The following is an 18585-nucleotide window of genomic DNA, read 5'->3' as shown; positions in this document are numbered from 1 at the left end:
ATAGAGTAAGTAGCAGCTTTGAAACAGAGCAATCATTTCTCTGCATAAAGATAATCAGTTATGTTATGAACTCTTTCTGCTACTACTTCTGCTTTTTTTTTCTTCTCTGTCCCTGTATATACTCATATTTGTATGTGTTGTTGTCTCTTTGTGTTTTGTCTGTAATAATGTTATTATGTATTAAGTGGGTTTTATTAGCTACTTATTACATGTTTCACTGTACGCAAAGCTCTAATAAGAAAGCAGTTATCATTTCATTATTCTAAATGGCACGATTATGAATATTGCACCTTCATCATGTATACTGCACACACTGCCTAAGTTTCTGCATGAGTTGCTTAGTATACTGAATAGAATGCTATTCATATCAATGCATTGCTTAATGCACTAATTAGCTCATGATATTTATTCAAATGATCCTTGACAATTTTTGGTCAACATTATAAGAATCCCTCCTACAGAGTTTTCATTAAAAGTAAATGCACATGTGATGTCATCAGTGATGTCATCAATGACATTTGTGATGTCATCTTTGATGTCCTGGGTGTTAGTGTTAGCAGTGCACGGTGGCGCGAGTTATGGTTGCTTATCTTACCATAACTGCCGAATTTCAGGGGTTTTTCGGTTTTAATTTGAACCGTTACGTCCCTTTAACAAAGTTTTTTTACTGAATTTGATAGGTTTTTAGTAGCGCAACTTAACCATAACGTCCCTTTTAACAAAGTTATTTCATTGAATTTCATAGGTTTTTATTAGCGCAACTTAACCATAACGTCCCTTTAACAAAGTTATTTCATTGAATTTCATAGGTTTTTATTAGCGCAACTTAACCATAACGTCCCTTTAACAAAGTTCTTTTACTGAATTTCATATGTTTTTAGTAGCACAACTTAACCATAATATCCCTGACTTCATATACATGTAACATAGAACATACTGAACCCCTAGCTAGTGATTTCGATGTCCGTGGACTACCGCCATGTCCGCGGACATATTGAAAATCTGAGCGTGGTGAATGTAAATTTAAATAGTGTGCCCCATTTCCCCTTTGAGGTTGGCTCTGAAAAGAGCCGTTTTTTGGGGGGTTTTTTTGCAGATGCTTGACAGACACCTGTTATTTTGTATATTTTTTTTTCTTACTTTACTCCTAAAATCTTCACATAACCTTCTCCAAAGCAACCCTTACATTTCAAAACAGAATGGCATTTCCCATAAAAGATAAGGAAATGCCATCTTCTTTAAAATAAACCGCATTACTGGAATCAATATTCTCATTATTACAGAAGAACATACCAGCTCTAAGCATGAAGGCACACATGCCTCGGTTGATTACACATCTAGCATTGTTTTGCTGAGGACAAAAAACTGAACTATTGTCCCATATTGCCCTAGGTACTAATCCAGAAAAAATTACTTTGGCATTTGGAACGATGTTCATTACTGCTTGAACCAAGTGTTCCAAATCTGCCAACAAAGTAAGGGCACTGACATAGCCCAAATGGAAAGCACCATAGTGCAAAACAACCACATGGGGACTGTTCATCCTGCCCATATCTTCACAAACTTGTACAATTCCCTGTACATTGCAATCAGGCACAGTGCTCCACACCACCTCCACTCCTTTAACATCAAAATTCTTTGCAACATGCCTGCATTGAGCATACTGTTGTAAACCATGCACAAACATATCTCCAAGCACCAACACCCTGACTTTCTCCACTTCTGCCATCTTCAGTACACACAGTCTCTTTGAACACAAATCCACAGCCTCAACATCTGATTGGCTGATCCCTACAGTCTTCTTCCCATGCTGGATTTGCTGGAAAACCCGGGATGTAGCACGCCCTGTCCGCGGACCCCGTAACTCTTAGACAGCCCTTCTACCATTTCCACTTCACTCTCTGTGCCATTCCCTCATTGGATACAGCTAAGCAGGCACACAATACGGATAATGTCCTCAGAACACTTCCATTTTGTTTATTTTCGAACATATCAGGACACCGCAAGTGTTCTTAGAACACATTCAACTTGCCAGCGAACAATACAGACAACGTCCTCAGAACACCCCCATTTTCTTTATGTACGAACATTTCAGGACACCGCAAGTGTTCTTAGAACACTTTCAGCTTGACAACGAACAATACAGACAACGTCTTCAGGACACCCCCTGCGAACATTCCAGGACCCCACGAGTCTTCTCAGAACACTTTCAACTTAACACCGAATCCATTCTGTTTTTTTACGAACATTTCAGAACAGCCGTGTTGTCCGCAGAAAAATCGAACACAACAAAAGCTTCTAGCACATAAAAAAAACAGAACATTGAACCTATCTCATACTCCCTCACCCTCCGCAAACACTCTTACACACCAGCACACTCCACTAAATACAATTTTTAATGGAAGTTTCACCACGCTGTCTGCGGTCATCGGCGAATGCAAGATGGCGGGCGCCACAAAAATTCTGACGCGCTCTACGCCCCACGCCGTCCAATCAGCAAACACGCCGCATGTCCGCGGACATCACGCAAGCCGCCCGGCCAATCAGGGCACTGTCCGCGGAGCAAACCGGGAAGTCCGTCCGCGAAGACAACGGAGATATCACTAATTTTTTTGCCTTACATTTTGGTCATTTAAAAACAAAACTACTGGACGGATTTACACCAAATTTGCAAAAGCACGCTTTCGGGAGTAAGACCCTGCTCCTGCCGCAAATTTGATGTAAATCCGTCCAGCGGTTTGGGCTGTAGGCGTGCGCAAAGTTTTTTCCCATTATGTCTATGGGAAAAAACAAAAGTTTTGGGACCCCCCCTATAACTTTGCCCCCCCTGGACCAAACCTCTCCAAACTTTGCTATAAAATTCAGAGTGGGCCATATACTTATTTTGCAAAGTCTGGTGAGAATTCGTCCAGAGGGAGCGAAGTTATAAGTCACCCAAAAAATGCTCTTCCTATGGTATATATATATCTGTTTTATTGTTCAATTGCAACAGCATTAGGAACATGCTATTACTCTCAAATATTTATCATAAACCCAAATACCTCTGGAATACATTCTACCCTCAGTGAGCCCCCCCTCTCATTCTGGCCTTTCTATGAATCCCTTCTGCCAAATTCAGTCTTAGCCCCCTTCACAGCTTATACAGATATTTCTATGGCACCCTTTCTTCCGAAATTGATTTTCAGGTCATCAATACACCCATCATCACACCATCAGATGAATTGATCTCAGCCTTGTAGGGAAATTGAGTTCAGCATGTGCAGCATGCAAATAATTGCAATGGGCCAAATGGGTGTGGTTAGCATTATTTAAGTGTGCGATCGTCACAGACGTTCTGCATCACTTTAGATAGAACTTGCAGACAGGTCAGTTTCCTCCACATCTGCTATAGCTAGCTACAGCATTCTCCTATCATTTCTCCTCATTTATTTAACTGCAGGTACCTGTATATAGAACACAACAAAGTGAGGTGTATCAACAAATCACATAATCAAAAGGCAACATAGGGTTTTCAGTCCAGTTGAGATGTGAACAGTACTTTAAAGGCCTAAGATCAGCCCTGTAGGTCTGTTTAAGAAAGGTTGCAGTGCGTTTGAGAGTCTTTTTGGGTGACCGTCCCCATAAAGCACTGCAGTAGACAAAATTAGCCAGGACTACTGCCAGGGTGATTTCGAGTTTGCGTAGAAATTATAATAAGGGTCAGATCTTTGACAATGTGTGTAACTGGAGGAGAACCTTTTTTTAAAATAGTATGGGTTTTGGGTGAATGGTTATTTCGAAGCCAAACATCAAACATAGCTTTAGAACATGGTTTGCAGGAATTGTGGGGTCACAGATTCTGGTTGGGAGAAAGGTAGGGTTGAGTTTGGAGGTGCTTTCCTTATGACAACCTCTGGTTTACACCTGTTCAGGGAGAGTTCATTGTTGGCCATCTTTTTTTTTTTTTTTTTTTTTTTTTTATTGATTTAGTTGCATTTTTTTTGTTACAACTTTTCAATTAACATGACATAACAGCACAATCTGAACATAATGAATTAAAATAATGTAAAAACAACTTAATGTCATTTCTCAGAAGATCATTCAAAATGTACAACCAGTAAATACAATAAGTATAAAGCACTCTAGTATTCACAAATGACCAGAATATCATCGAAGAAAAGGACACTGTATCTAAAATTTTTATCATACTCAATTCGAATAAAAATATTCAATCATGTATTCATGAGTTTACCCTGATCTAAATTTAAGGAAAGAAGAAAATTTACAGTGGCTATCTGGATTTTCAAGTCTGACGAGCCAAAAATGCGGTCCCAACAAGCATCCGAATCATACATTGCAAATCTAGGGCAATATTTATGAAAATGCAGTTGTCGCTGACCAAACAAGCTAGGACATGTAGTGATTAAATGTGCTAAGGTTTCTGGAGTTTTGGTTTTTTGACAGAACCGACAAAAATTTTGAAGTGGACCTATAAGCTGGCGCGTACAAAGGAGATCTCTTGTTTCCCATATATGTAGCCGGAAACGGAGAATTAAATTTCTATATTTCGAAGAAGGAGCTCTTGATAAATATGATTGTGTAATGCCTCTTTTATGTGGTGGAAAGCGAAAGCTCGAGGCGTGTTTATAAGTAAGACATTTCTGATGGTTCACAATCCAGGAGGTCTGATGGATTTTTAATTTAGCCTTATCCGGATTTTGCAGAAGAGTTTCGAGTGAAATATCTGCCTCTGCTAAGATCTTATATACTGCTGACAGCCATCTTTGGATAAAGACATGATCTGTCGTAAAGATGTAGTTCGACAATACCTTAAGTAGATTGTCTATCTTAGATGATATTAAACATTTTCTGAAAAAAGAACATTGTTTCCAGTTAAGGTGTGCAGATAGTGAAGAGAGACCCAATTCATAACGCAACCACGAAATGGGGATACACTGGGGCAGATGCAGTACATGCTTCCAAAATTTGCCCTCCCATTTATCAAGAGTAGTAGATGGTATAGGAGGTCCAGCTTCCAAGCCATACAAAACTGTGGGAATAACTTTCATGTTCCAAAATGTTAAAGCCGGGATCATGGAGAATTTTCCAAATTTTGCAAGGAGAATCCGTGATTGTGATATCGCTGTTAGTAATTTAACTTCTATTTGAGCAATATGTTTCAGTGGATGGAGTGAGGCTTCGAAAATAATACCTAAATAGGTATACGACGAAACCAAAGACAGAGAAGTGTTATTATCAATCAACCAATGTTTGCGAGTGTGAAGGCCAGAACGTGGGTTGAACATCAAGACTTCAGTCTTTGAGGAGTTAATTTTTAAATCGTTCTCTGCGACATAGAGGTCTAATGCTGATAAAAGTTTTTGTAAACCATTGGGGGTCTTTGAGATGAGGACAATATCATCAGCATAAAACAATGCTTTTATGGGAATACCATTAATTTTCGGAGAATCTGATTGAATAGGTTCGAAGGTATATTTGATGTCTTGGATATAGTAATTGAAAATGGCTGCCGCCAGCAAACAGCCTTGTTTAAGGCCACGTGAGGTGGGAATCGGGTGGGAGAGTAGACCATTCAATGTCAATCTAACCTGAACCGTAGTGGCAGAATGAAAATGATAAATGAGGTCGGTAATAGAGGGGGGACATTTGTCATGAATTAGTTTAGACATAAGTTTGACTCTAGAAATTGAGTCAAATGCAGAATGCAGGTCCACGAAAGCAAAGTAGATCTGTTGTTTTTGAATGTGACACAGAGATTTAATAGAGTTTAAAAGAAACAAATTAACAGCTGTGCCCATTCCTGCAACGAAGCCTGACTGAAAAGGATTACGATGGAAGTGGGTTAATGTCCATGCCGAAAACTCCAGCAACAGAAACTTTGCAAAAATCTTACTTGGAGAGTCAAGGAGCGCAATGGGGCGATAATTCGCAGGAAGTGAACGGTCTCCCTTTTTGTAAATTGGCACAAGAATGGACGTGTGCCATGAAGAAGGGAGAGTTCGAGTGGTCAGAATGTTTTGAAATAAAAAAAAGAGAATTTTGGCCCAATGGTTTATGTTAGATTTGAGCATTAAATTGCTGATACCATCGGGTCCTGCAGCTCTCGAGCTTTTAGCCAATTTTATATAGTGAATAATTGTTTCCAATTCACAATTCAGAGACCAATGCGAGGTGGACTGCATTTGATATTTAAACATACTGAACTCTGGATCGAAATATAATATAGAGAAGTGTTGGACCCATTGCGCCTCTTGCACTCCATTGGCTTGTGCCTCTAATTGTTGATTACAATGTTTATGCTTAAGTAGTTTCCAAGTACCTGCAGAATTCTTTGTAGCTAAAGTAGTCAGCATTCGCTCACTGTCTTGTTGGAATAGCAAGGCTCTATGCCCACGGACCCAGTTGTTATAGCGGGTTTTTGCCTGCCTTGCGAGGGTAAACCGAGAGCTTGAAGACAAGGAAAGCAGAAATTTGCGTTCCTGCCTATAACTTATCCTTCTATGATGTAAATCATGATCAAAAGAGTGTAAATGAGTAATCGACCTCTGTTTAGAGATAAGAATATTATTCTGGAATTGTTGTAGAAGGTGTGTATATTCAATCTTAGAATTAGAATTGGAAGCCATAGATGGATCAAGTGATTGTTTTAGCGTCCAAAACATTCTAGAGGACAGCGTGATGCGATTGCCAGTGGAATTGATAACAAGATGTTGAACAGACCTTCTAGTATAAGAAGGCACTATAGCCAGAGGTCTTAGGAAATGTAATGTCAGAAACTTGTGGTCACTGTATAACTGAGAAGTGATGTTTAGTGAAGTGATTTTGTCAAACAAATTTGCGTCAGTATATATGTAATCAATTGTACTGGAGCTTGAATCCCGGCACCAAGTTGTTGAAGCAGGAAGATCCCCAGGCACAGCTCCGTTAATCATCATGAAGTTATTATGAGACATAAAGGTAGTCCAAGTCGAAACCTCCTGAGCAGTAGATTGAGATGTGGGGTTAAAGCAATCGAGATTAAGATCGCCAAGGAGAAGAATGGCAGTGACATAAGATGCCTGAGAAACTATTTCAAGCATGTAGGAGAGTTCTCTGAGAAATGAATTTAGAGACAGTTTTGCCGGGTTCCGGTATATGTTAAAGATGGCCATATTACCTCCACATCCAATTACTCTAACTAATTGAATATAGATGTCGAAAGCACACCATGGGACTATTTCTAAATCAGCAGATTGTTTAACTGCTACCAGGAGGCCCGACATTGGACGGCCTCTCTCGCCTCTCACAGCCGAAATAAGTGCGGTTGCATAGTTGTCCCAAACAGGAGGGGTTAGAAACCATGTTTCCTGAAAAGCCAGTATATCATAAGAGTGAGTAAACACATCAATAGCATGTTGTAGATGGACATGGCCTCTGGTATTCCAACAACCTAGTGAAAAGAAACGATGATCCGGAGCAGCTTGAAGTTATAAATTATGACAGCCCTTTTTGGAAGATCGGTATACTCGTGTGGTTTGGAGGGATTTACCTGAATCAGCAGCAGATAGATTTGTAGGAGAGAACAAAGATTGTGATCGGTCAGGGTCCTGAGAGATGAGAAATCCCATCTCAAACAATATCAGCTTAGCATTCCAAAGAAATTTCGCCACAGTAGCTGAAGGAATCCATAGACGGACAATGGTGAAGTCAACATCAGCAATAAATTCCACCGGGTCAATATCAGTTGACGAAATGTGTTCCAAAGTATCAACATCATTCAGAATATTTAAAACACACTGCCTATTGAGATTATACAATGGGTGGGAGCCACCACGACATTTCATAATTAATGAATAGCCGTTTGGGGCACGTGAATTGGAATTTTGAGATAACGTTTTAGGAAGAGCTTTGCTGAGATTCATATTTTTGGAGGGGTGCAAAGAGGCAGGGCGAGGAAAGGGGGGATAATTCAACGTTGGCGGTGCAGGAATAGTGACAGACCAGGGGTGGGAAGTGGGAAAAATTCGGGATAGGTCCTGTGGTACAGTTGAGTGATGGGAGACAGGTAGAGAAGAGCCAGGGCGTAGATCACTTTGGGCATGAGTAGTGGCAAGCGCATTGTTATTGGAAGCCCCAATATATGAAGCACCGTGGGTTTCCAAAAAGGTGTTCATTAAAGATTTAAGCTGGGAGGTCATCAAATCAGGATTCTGTAAAGTAGAGTCACACGGCATGTTATTAGGAGCTTGATGTTGAACTGGGACAGTAGGTAACAAGGAAACTGGCGGAGGTGGCATCACGCCTATAGGCGCCGTTCTGAAGGGATTGTTGTTTGGAGCCTGGGGAGCCACAACAGTAGGCTGAGTAGAAGCAGAAGTAGAAGAAATAGACTGATTTTTCAAGGAGAGATATTCATCAATAACATTTTTGATGAGAGTAATTTTTGCAATAGATGAGGTGTCAAGGCAGGGTATGGGACTAGAGTTGATCAGAGCAGGCAACAAGGTTGTGGAAGAAGAGGCAACCTCTGAACATGCAGGGGGCACCTCAAAAGTTGAGTGATGGGAGACAGGTAGAGAAGAGCCAGGGCGTAGGTCAGTTTGGGCGTGAGTAGTGGCAAGCGCATTGTTATTGGAAGCCCCAATATATGAAGCACCGTGGGTGTCCAAAAAGGTGTTCATTAAAGATTTAAGCTGGGAGGTCATCAAATCAGGATTCTGTAAAGTAGAGCCACACGGCGTGTTATTAGGGGCTTGATGTTGAACTGGGACAGAAGGTAGCAAGGAAACTGGCGGAGGTGGCATCACACCTATAGGCGTCGTTCTGAAGGGATTGTTGTTTGGGGCCTGGGGAGCCGCAACAGTAGGCTGAGTAGAAGCAGAAATAGGAGAAGTAGACTGATTTTTCAGAGAGAGATAATCATCAATAGCATTTTTGATGAGAGTAATTTTTGCAGTAGATGAGGTGTCAAGGCAGGGTATGGGACCAGAGTTGATCAGAGCAGGCAACAAGGTTGTGGAGGAAGAGGCAACCTCTGAACATGCAGGGGGCACCGAAAGTTCCAGGGTATTAATTAGATTATGTAAAGGAGAGTAATGAAGGTTGTTAAGGGAAGGTAAACTGCCACTGGGGCCACTCTTATCAATTTGGCACGCTGGCTTAGGTTGAAAGATGGGTGGAGCCTGAGGGCAACTTGAAGATGGAGGTTTAAAGAAAGAGGCGATGGAGTTCTTCGGAAGCTTGGGGGCAAGCATGTTTTTAGATTTTTTGATAAGAGATTGCCTAAGTGGCACTTTCTTTTTTCTTTGCCGTTTGCCTTTTAAAGGCTCCTGAACGACGTCGGTACAAGACACAGGAGGGTTACTAATAGGCAGAGTAGGTTGTGTAGTCTCAGTTGACACCGACTCGGGGATCACAGGGGGAAGTTTTTCTTGAGACGAGGAAATGTTCTCCCAAGAAGAATCACTAACCACAATGGCTTCGTTGGCAGGATCAGCCTCAATGGGGCGAATGATTTCCTCAAATGAGGGGACAGTTGGAAAAGGTCTCAGCTGAGTAGAGGCAGGATGAAAAGGAGCTTGAAAAGGGGATACATTAGCATTTGGCTTCGAATTTAGGGAAATTATCCAATCATACATAGTGTCAATCTGCTGCGATTGGGTAGAAATTTTATCATCCAGGCGTTCAAACAGTTTATAAAGGCTTAACACAGTTGTATTTAATGCAGCAAGCGTGATTTCAAGCATAGTGGGTAGGGAAATAGTCGCTGAGGCCGGAGAAGAGGGTTTAGGCTGTGCACGCGGGGTCGGATGCGCATAGAGGGAAATATCACTTGGAACATTACTGATAGTTGAGATTTCATGTGGCTGAACTGAATCATGGATGCTTGCCACGGAAATTGGAGACTGAGGTGGATTAGTATAAGAAGAGCTAGTCTCCTTATTTACAGGAGTGAAGCATTCGTAAATAGTATCTAGAGTAGGGATTGCTGGGAGCACATGCGGTTTGATACGATGAGTATCAGCAGCAAGCAAAGTCGAGTCAGACACAAGTTGTGGCATTGGAGCTATTGGAGACCCAGCTGCCCATTGGCGATGGCCAGCAGCACGGCACGGAACATGCGTCATATGTTGGCGAGATCCAAACGTACCGTGCACCGGGGTTGTGGATTGACAAGAGGATGTACGAATGTGGTTGCGTTCCATGACAATTGAGTCAAGGATTGGCATTGAAAAATTATCAGAGGGTCTCTGTTGTAATTGTAATAGGGGAGCAGGTAGTGGCTGCAGCCTGCGAAGCGCACAGAAATTATTCAACACAGAGTTTGTCAAATTAGCAGCAATTACGGAGTCGTCAGGCATGCCTACTTTAAGGGATTGCAAATGAGTAAACATAGTGAATTTGTACAAAACTTGGGAAAAAGAGGACAAATAAAAAAAAATAAAAAAAAAAAAGTTAAGGTAAATGGGGCAGTGTGCCCGCAACGCCCTCAACACCCGTGGACAGCCGTAGACAGCCCTTGACAAACAGCGCTTCTCAAAAAGCGCGCGCGCATAACGCGCGGGTTTGCAGGGTTAAATGGATTATGGGATAGAAGGGTGGAGCCACGGGGCTCGAGAAAAAAAAAAAAAAAGCAGAAAGCAGTCCCTTGTTTGTTTCTGTTCTCTTTTCTAGGAAGAGAGAAAGGTTGCATCAGAAAAAACGCCAAACAGTCTATTTCCAGCTTGCATAGATCGTATCAGCAACAAAGTCCATACCCTTTAAAGTCACGAGAAGAATGCAGCAGGAAGGCACAACAGGCAGCAATCCTCAGCAGGGCAGCGGGTCCAGCCGTAGACAGCCCTTGACAAACAGCGCTTCTCAAAAAGCGCGCGCGCATAAAGCGCGGGTTTGCAGGGTTAAATGGATTATGGGATAGAAGGGTGGAGCCACGGGGCTCGAGAAAAAAAAAAAAAAAAAAAGCAGAAAGCAGTCCCTTGTTTGTTTCTGTTCTCTTTTCTAGGAAGAGAGAAAGGTTGCATCAGAAAAAACGCCAAACAGTCTATTTCCAGCTTGCATAGATCGTATCAGCAACAAAGTCCATACCCTTTAAAGTCACGAGAAGAATGCAGCAGGAAGGCACAACAGGCAGCAATCCTCAGCAGGGCAGCGGGTCCAGCCGTAGACAGCCCTTGACAAACAGCGCTTCTCAAAAAGCGCGCGCGCATAAAGCGCGGGTTTGCAGGGTTAAATGGATTATGGGATAGAAGGGTGGAGCCACGCGGCTCGAGAAAAAAAAAAAAAAAAAAAAGCAGAAAGCAGTCCCTTGTTTGTTTCTGTTCTCTTTTCCTTTAAAGTCACGAGAAGAATGCAGCAGGAAGGCACAACAGGCAGCAATCCTCAGCAGGGCAGCGGGTCCAGCCGTAGACAGCCCTTGACAAACAGCGCTTCTCAAAAAGAAGGCCATCCAGTCTTGTCTTTTTTGGAGGACCTCAGTTACATTGAGGTGCTACTCCTTTTTTTTAAGGTTTGTCAGCAGTTGGGATGTGTCAACATGGAGTTAGAACAGTGTCCTAAACTATTCTTTGATGATTGCCTTGGGTCTTAGGCAGACATTAACCAGATAGACTGACAGTGAGGATCCTTGAGGCACTCACAGGGTTTCAGAATACAATTTACAATACAGGTGGTCCAGTGAGACAAAAGACCATCTGTCTTTGAGAAAGGAAGTTAGCATTTCACTACTGATCCAGTGATACTGCTTGTATAGCAGTTCCAAGTGGTTTATGTGATTGTTGTGTCATAAGCAGAACTGAAGTCTAGGAGAATCAGTACAACTGGTTGATTGCATCCTAGGGCTTCAAGGATTTCCATTTTGATCTTGAGATGAGTGATCTCATTTCCAATGGAAGGTCTGAAACCTGACTTGTGGCTGTTAAGGAGGATGCTGTTCACACTGTATGCCTGGAGTTGTTCAGAAGTCATCTTTTCCAAGATGTATGCTTTTATGGGGTTGACTGGAGGGCAGTGTAGAGCTTGGGAGGAGGTTAGAATGAGCTGACTTCAACTTTTATATATGTGATTGTATTGTTGAAACCTCCAGCTCCACATGTCCTGCTAATTGGTAGGATGTTAATCTTGCTTCTTAAAGTTCGGACTGTCAGCGTCATCTTGTTGTAGAGTTTGATGATGTATGCTAACATTGAATTGAATTGAGTGATCCACCCAGTTCGCTTTTTGGTATTCATCAGCTTGGATGCTAGGGGCTAATTTGACAGTATTTAAGTTCTTAAGTGAGATTTGCAAAAAAACTGTTCTGTGAAATATTTTCAAAATAACTCCTGTATGAATCCTAATGTATGCAGGAGTTGGTGAGTAAGTCTTAGACACACATGAAAGAGGCCAGAGAGCCCGCTTTATAATGGCTTGACCCAACTTCACCCATATTTTGCACCCCCAACCCCTTCGGACCAATGTGCTATAATTCCAATCTGTGATGCATGGTAACAAGTTTGTATATGGGAAGGCCAAACTACCTCATGATTTGCAGTTTAAAACAAGTTGTGTGGAAAATGTAAACACCTTTCCAGCTGAGGCAAATTGAGCTCATCATGCCTGTTACTTGGATTCCTCCACTGTAGTATGCAAAGCCTGAAGAAGGAATATCTTGTCTGAACTGAAATCATTCATCAAGGTTTTAGTGCTCTGAGATTAGAAGTTCACCAATAACAGAACAAGCATCTGTTTCCCAGTTCATATTTCACAGGGACTCACACAGGAAGGAGTAGATTATCCAGACTAATGATTCTTCCAGGCCCAACCAGATCAAGTTCTACTGGAACCTCCTCTTCTCTACATTTTTCAGTGAGGTAAGTTACTCAACAGACATTGTTATAGGTCTGTTTTAGGGCAGAATTAAATTTTGGGGTGATCCGATGTCCCTTTTGTGGGAACCCTAAAGGTTTTGTTTTTTCCCTTTTTTTTTTTAAAGATCTCTGACCTCCTCTCGTAGTCAGAGGGACTTTTTCTGGGGTCTCCCTACCACTGCAACTCTTTTATGGCATACACTCTTTCTATGGCCCATACTGTTCATGAGACATGGGTGCTTTTTAAGCACCCTAGTTTGGTGCTTATGCAAGTTTATCAAATTACTTGTTTATATGGAGTAGTCTTATGGAAGCTCTAATTTAGTTCTGACTTCACCAGGGGTGCAAACAGATTTACTCATTGGCAGCAGGCTTTTCCACCATTTTTGTGGGAACCTTTTGTTTTCATATTTGTTTGTGGTAACTGCCTCCCATGGAAGTGTGTGTACTGGTATGTCAGAGAAACTTATGTGTATGCGGAGTAAGCTAAGTATCTTTTGCAAGTACTTTATCTGACTGGTCCCTCTGTGTATATTCTTTAGGGGGGACCCAAAAAAGAAGCCATTGCTGGTAATAGATTACTTGCATTGGTTAGCTGTTGATACTTCTGTAGTTCCAGATTTGTGTTAAGCTTAGTGCTTGAAATTCACTTTTGAGGATATCTCAGGGTCAAGATTTTTGACCAACATGGAAGAACAGATAGAAGAAAAAAGATATGCGGTGGCACAAGTATTATTTAAAATGGACATTGTGAAAATTGGGACACAAGTTGCGAATAGTTCAGTGGGACTCACAGTGATGCAAAGAATGGACAAACTGGAACAAATCAAGAAAAAGGAGATAAGTAAATGGTGGGAAGCTATGACTTTAACCATGTATTTGGAGGGAAAAGGGATTCTGAGGGGGTTAAGGATGTTGACCATTCCAACATATGAAGAGATCGATCCAGAATTAATAGAGGAATGTACAGGCCACACCAATATCTGCTCCTTTGCAATGATTCAGACACTCATAGAGTTTGAACAAAAAAAAAAGATCATGAGAAGTTTATCAGAGAAATAGAAAAGTTTGAAGAATAATTGTTTAACTCAAAAGAAGCCAATGAGTGTAAAAGGAAAGTGGCCAGGATGGAAGATGATTTGTTTCTTTGTTTGTTTATTATTTCTAGAGCGCGCCACACCCTAAGGTATCTGGGTGCCTTACAAGACATCTTGGAAAAATACACACATCTTGGCAAAAGTACATGGATACATGAATGTAAGGCAGATGAATACATACATACATCATAGTAGGGGGCAGTGAGATAGGTACATACAAAACAAAGGGGTGAAAGTTGATACATACACAGCTAAAAACAGAAAGCAAGGCATGCATACGCAACTCAAAGTAGAAGGCATGGCGATGCGTACAGCATTTGACAATGTATGAGAGGATTAAGTAATTACATCAATAAGTTGATAGCAAGGGGAATCGTAAGTGCAGGTTGTATAACAAGGGGATGGCAGGGTTACAATACTCAGGCGGATGAAGCCGAAGTATTGTTTGTGAGGAGCAGTTTTTTGGTGTTAGATCTAAAGCTGTGGAAGGTTTGGTTAATCTGTACGTAAATCGGGAGGGCATTCCAGGCGAAGGCCGCTTGTACCGGGAAGCTGGAGCCTCCAGCTTGTTTCAGGTTAAATCGAGGTGTGATGCAGAAAGAGTTAGCTGATCTCATGAGTCTGGTCGATGTTTTTAGGGTGATTTTGTCTTTCAAATATTTGGGGGCAGCATTGTTAAGACATTTGTAGGAGACAGTGATGAATTTAAAATAGATTCTATCCCGAATGCAGAGCCATTTCTGGCTCTGTCTTGTTTCCGAAATATGTGTTTTCCATGGAATACTCAAGGCTGTCCTCAAGGCATTATTTTGTAAGGTTTGTAGTTTCTTTATGACTTGCTTATTTGCTCCTGCACATAGTGCGTTGCAGTAATCAAGTTTAGACCATATTAGTGCTCGAGCTAATGTGATTCGGCTATTTGTGGACAGGTAGGCTTTACAAGCTTGGATGAGTTTACAGGTATAAGCGGTGGCCACAGCAGTGGCGTTAACTCGTATCCAGAGGTTCAAGGTGGAGTCGATGTAAAAGCCTAAAGTTTTGGTTTACTTAGCAGTTTTAGTCATGTTGCCATCTATGTTTAATGAGCCGTATTTTGTATTTAGTTTGTTGAGGTAAGTCGGGGCACCTAGAATGAGGATTTCAGTCTTCTCGTCATTCAGGCAGAGGCTATGGGTAGCCATCCAGGCTTGACTCACGAGATACATTTTGTTTAGTAGGGCGTTGTCGGAGTCGTAGTTGCCAGATAACGGTATCAGTATCTGGGTGTCATCTGCATAGTTGGTATAGATGACACCCAGATGGTCCAAGATGTCGAAAAGGGGTTTAGTAAAAACATTGTTTAATATGGGTGAGACGCAGGAGCCTTGTGGCACCCCGCAAGTGATCGGTATATGGTCAGCCACAGCGGACGGAGCGGAGACTCTCATTGTTCTGTTATTGAGGAAGGATTTTACCCAGTTTGCAGCCTCTTGGGAGAAGTTGGCCACTGATGTGAGGTGCTCACAAAGTATGGTATGGTACACCAGGTAAAAGGTGGCAGAAAGGTCTAACAAGAGGAGTAGTGCACATTGTCTATTGTCTTTCATAAGGTCAATTTGTGTTTTCAAGTCAATTAGGGCTGTTTCTGTTGCGTGGAGGGGTCTAAAGCCAGATTGTCTAAGTCCTAGTAGGTTGTTAGTCTCGAGGTAGGACTGGATTTGGATGTAGGCTGCTTTGTCGTTAATTTTAAGTAAGAAAGGGACTGTGGTTATTGGTCTGTAGTTCGTAGGGATGGTAGGGTCGAGGGAGGCTTTTTTTAGTAAAGGGAGTACCCAGGCATCTTTTAGGTTTGTGCGAACCTGGCATAAATTGAAAGATGAGTTTATTAATCTGGTGATAAAGGGAGTGAGATCTCTGGCTGCATCTTTTATGATTTTTGCCGGGCAGATGTCTCCTTGGCAGCAAGAGGGTTTCAGAGAGGCTATAATTTTTTTGACATACATTCTATAGTGGTAACTTGGACAAATTTGAATTCTGGTACAGTATTAGTGGAGTTTTTTTTTTCTCCAGTTTCTGAGATGTATCAGAGATATTAATGTTGGGTCGTTTGAAGGCGATTTTGTTTTGTAGAGTCGTAATTTTGTTGGCCAGGGCATTTTGGATGCCGGTGCACCAGTCTTTGATTTTTCGGTGAGAGTCATCGGGGGTTATAGGAGATTCTAATTCCCTTAAAATTCCAAATAGTTCCTTAATGCTAGAGCTAGCATTCTGAATTGTGTCGTTGCAGGTTTCCTGTTTGGTTCTAATGAGCTCAGCTTTGTAGCGAGGGGAGATTTCAGATACTATGGGCCTCATTACGAGGAGGGCGGTAAGGGGTTAACCGCACCGGTAAAGGGGCCGGTGCCGTTAACCCCGTACCACTCTATTACGAGGTCCCCTAGTGAGAACCGCTCTGGACGTCTGGTTTTACCAAACATCCTTTGCGGGTCCTGCGAGGGGACAAGCATGCTAACAACGGCCCAGTTATTGACGGGCCTGTTGTTAGCATCATTCCCATTCCCATTTGAGCCCGATGGGGCTCAAATGGGAATGGGAATTAATTTTTACCAGGTCCATGGAAAGGGCAATTACCGGGTCCGCCAAGGTCAGCATGGCCCGGTAATTGCCCATTCCATGGACCTGGTAATAATTCATATTGCCTGTGTCCTGATGAGGCCGTATATCTTTCTTCTCTTTGGAAGGTAGGTTCTTCCAAGTGGTTTTACATGTCCTTTTTTTCAAGCCTGAGGGCTTTCAAATGTTGTGTGAACCAAGTATGGAGGTGGACCTTAGGTTTGCTTTTGCAGAGTTTCAGTGGGGCAATGGCGTCTAAGGCCTTGGTCATGGTGTTATTGAATAGATCAACTAATTCTTCAGGGGCTTCAGTATTCGTGGAATTCAGTATTGGGATCAAGATAGGAGTTAGTTTCACAGCTGTGATATTACGCTTATTTCTGGTGAGTAGTGGTGGCACGATAATTTTGGTTTTCGTGGCTGGTCGGATTGCATTGATGGTAAAAGTAATTGGTGAGTGGTCAGTCCATGTCTGAGGTGCAGTGTCACAATTATTGTCAGCCAACCAATCTAAGGTTCGGCCTTTCCCATGTGTAGGTTGGTTGATTCTTTGTGTGAAGTTAAGTTCACTCAGGGATTCTTCCAGTGATTTAGCAGCCTGGTCGTTCTGGTCGGACAAGCCTAGGTTGAAATCACCAAGTACTAGGATTTGTGATGATGGTTTAGTGTTCTCTGAAAGTAGCGTAATGATGTCATCCTCAAAATCTCCAATAGGGCCAGGAGGCCTATATATGAGGTGGAGAGTTAAGGTGCTGTTTTGAGACATTGTTAATTTAGCAGTGAGGAGTTCACATGACTTGAGTGTAGGGGTGGGCGAGAGTCTGAGGGCCAGGTTAGCAAGAGCAATGAAGGCAACCCCACTGCCTTTTGAGGTTTCCCTGTCTGCTCGAATAATGGTATAGGAAACAGGAATGGCTAGCATTAGAGAGGGTCCTGCGGCAGCATGTAACCTGGGTTCTGAAATAGCTAGGAAGTCAAGTTCATTGTTTTGAATTAGGTCTGCTATGTCTTTTGCATGTGCAACAATAGATCTGGCCTTTATTAATGCACCTTTAATAGGTGGGGACTTAGTCTGTGATGGGATGAAGAGCAACTTGGTCTGAGGCTGTAGAGCGGGTAGCCTGTCTAACTTTTTCTTATGTTTTTTTGTTTGTTAAACTCGTAGAGGTAGGGCACAGTGGGCTCTGTGTAGCAGGGTAAGGAGAATTAGGCTGTGCAGTTGTTTCCTGGTGGCTGTTAGTTGTGTGTACATCAAAAGTGAGTCTGGACCTGAGTCACTTGTTTCTGTGGTTGCTGCGGCATGGTTGGTTGGGGGTAGGTTTAGAGGTGAATTGCTCGATCCATTGGTCAGGTGTAAGGACAGATGGGAGGTTGAGGCTAGTTTGGCTAGTCTGATGGCTTTCTGAGTTTAACATCAGTTTAGGTAAGAATGAGGTCGGATTGATAGTGGGCATGTGGCATATTTCTTGAAGAGGTGGAAGGAAGAGCGTCGGATTGATATCATGGAAGGGAGGAATTTTTTTGCCGGTTTAAGAGCAGACAGAGCAGCAGCCAAATGTAGGCACAGTATTAGAATGCCCAAATGAGCATCATGGAGTAGCTTAAAGGTAACCATACTACGTTCAATGGGTTCTTAAAGCTAAGGTAGTAGCACTTCTGGTGGAGCTATTATGATAGTTTATGGCCGGTGTTGCCTGGGTTAAGAGTGGGCGTGAGTTATGCAGCGAAGGTGGACGTACTCAAGATCAGCAGAAGGGTATGGCTAATTCAAGATGTACTCAATGCTGCCAGTACAAGCTGCTTGTAGGTTTGAAAGGTAACTACCTAGTAGACTAGTGGGTGGGGTTGGCACGTATAGTCAGATAACAGGCAATAAATAATCAGGCATTGTTAAACATTTGCTAAGTAGGCGGAGTAGGCAAAAAAGATTGTCAACCAGTTGGGGTCGTGAGATGGGCAAATTAACACAGTGTCACAGCAAATATTATAGATATAGGTGATAAATTGAAGATTCACGTAGATTTCAAGGTTGACAGTACAGTAAGTTGTGCAGTTATTTCAAGGAGTTCACG

This window comes from Ambystoma mexicanum, chromosome 10 (genome assembly GCF_040938575.1).
Source record: "Ambystoma mexicanum isolate Mex_15411 chromosome 10, UKY_AmexF1_1, whole genome shotgun sequence".
NCBI classification, from domain to species: domain Eukaryota; kingdom Metazoa; phylum Chordata; class Amphibia; order Caudata; family Ambystomatidae; genus Ambystoma; species Ambystoma mexicanum.
The sequence above is the reverse complement of the archived record's forward strand: the minus strand, read 5'-3'. Positions refer to the sequence as shown.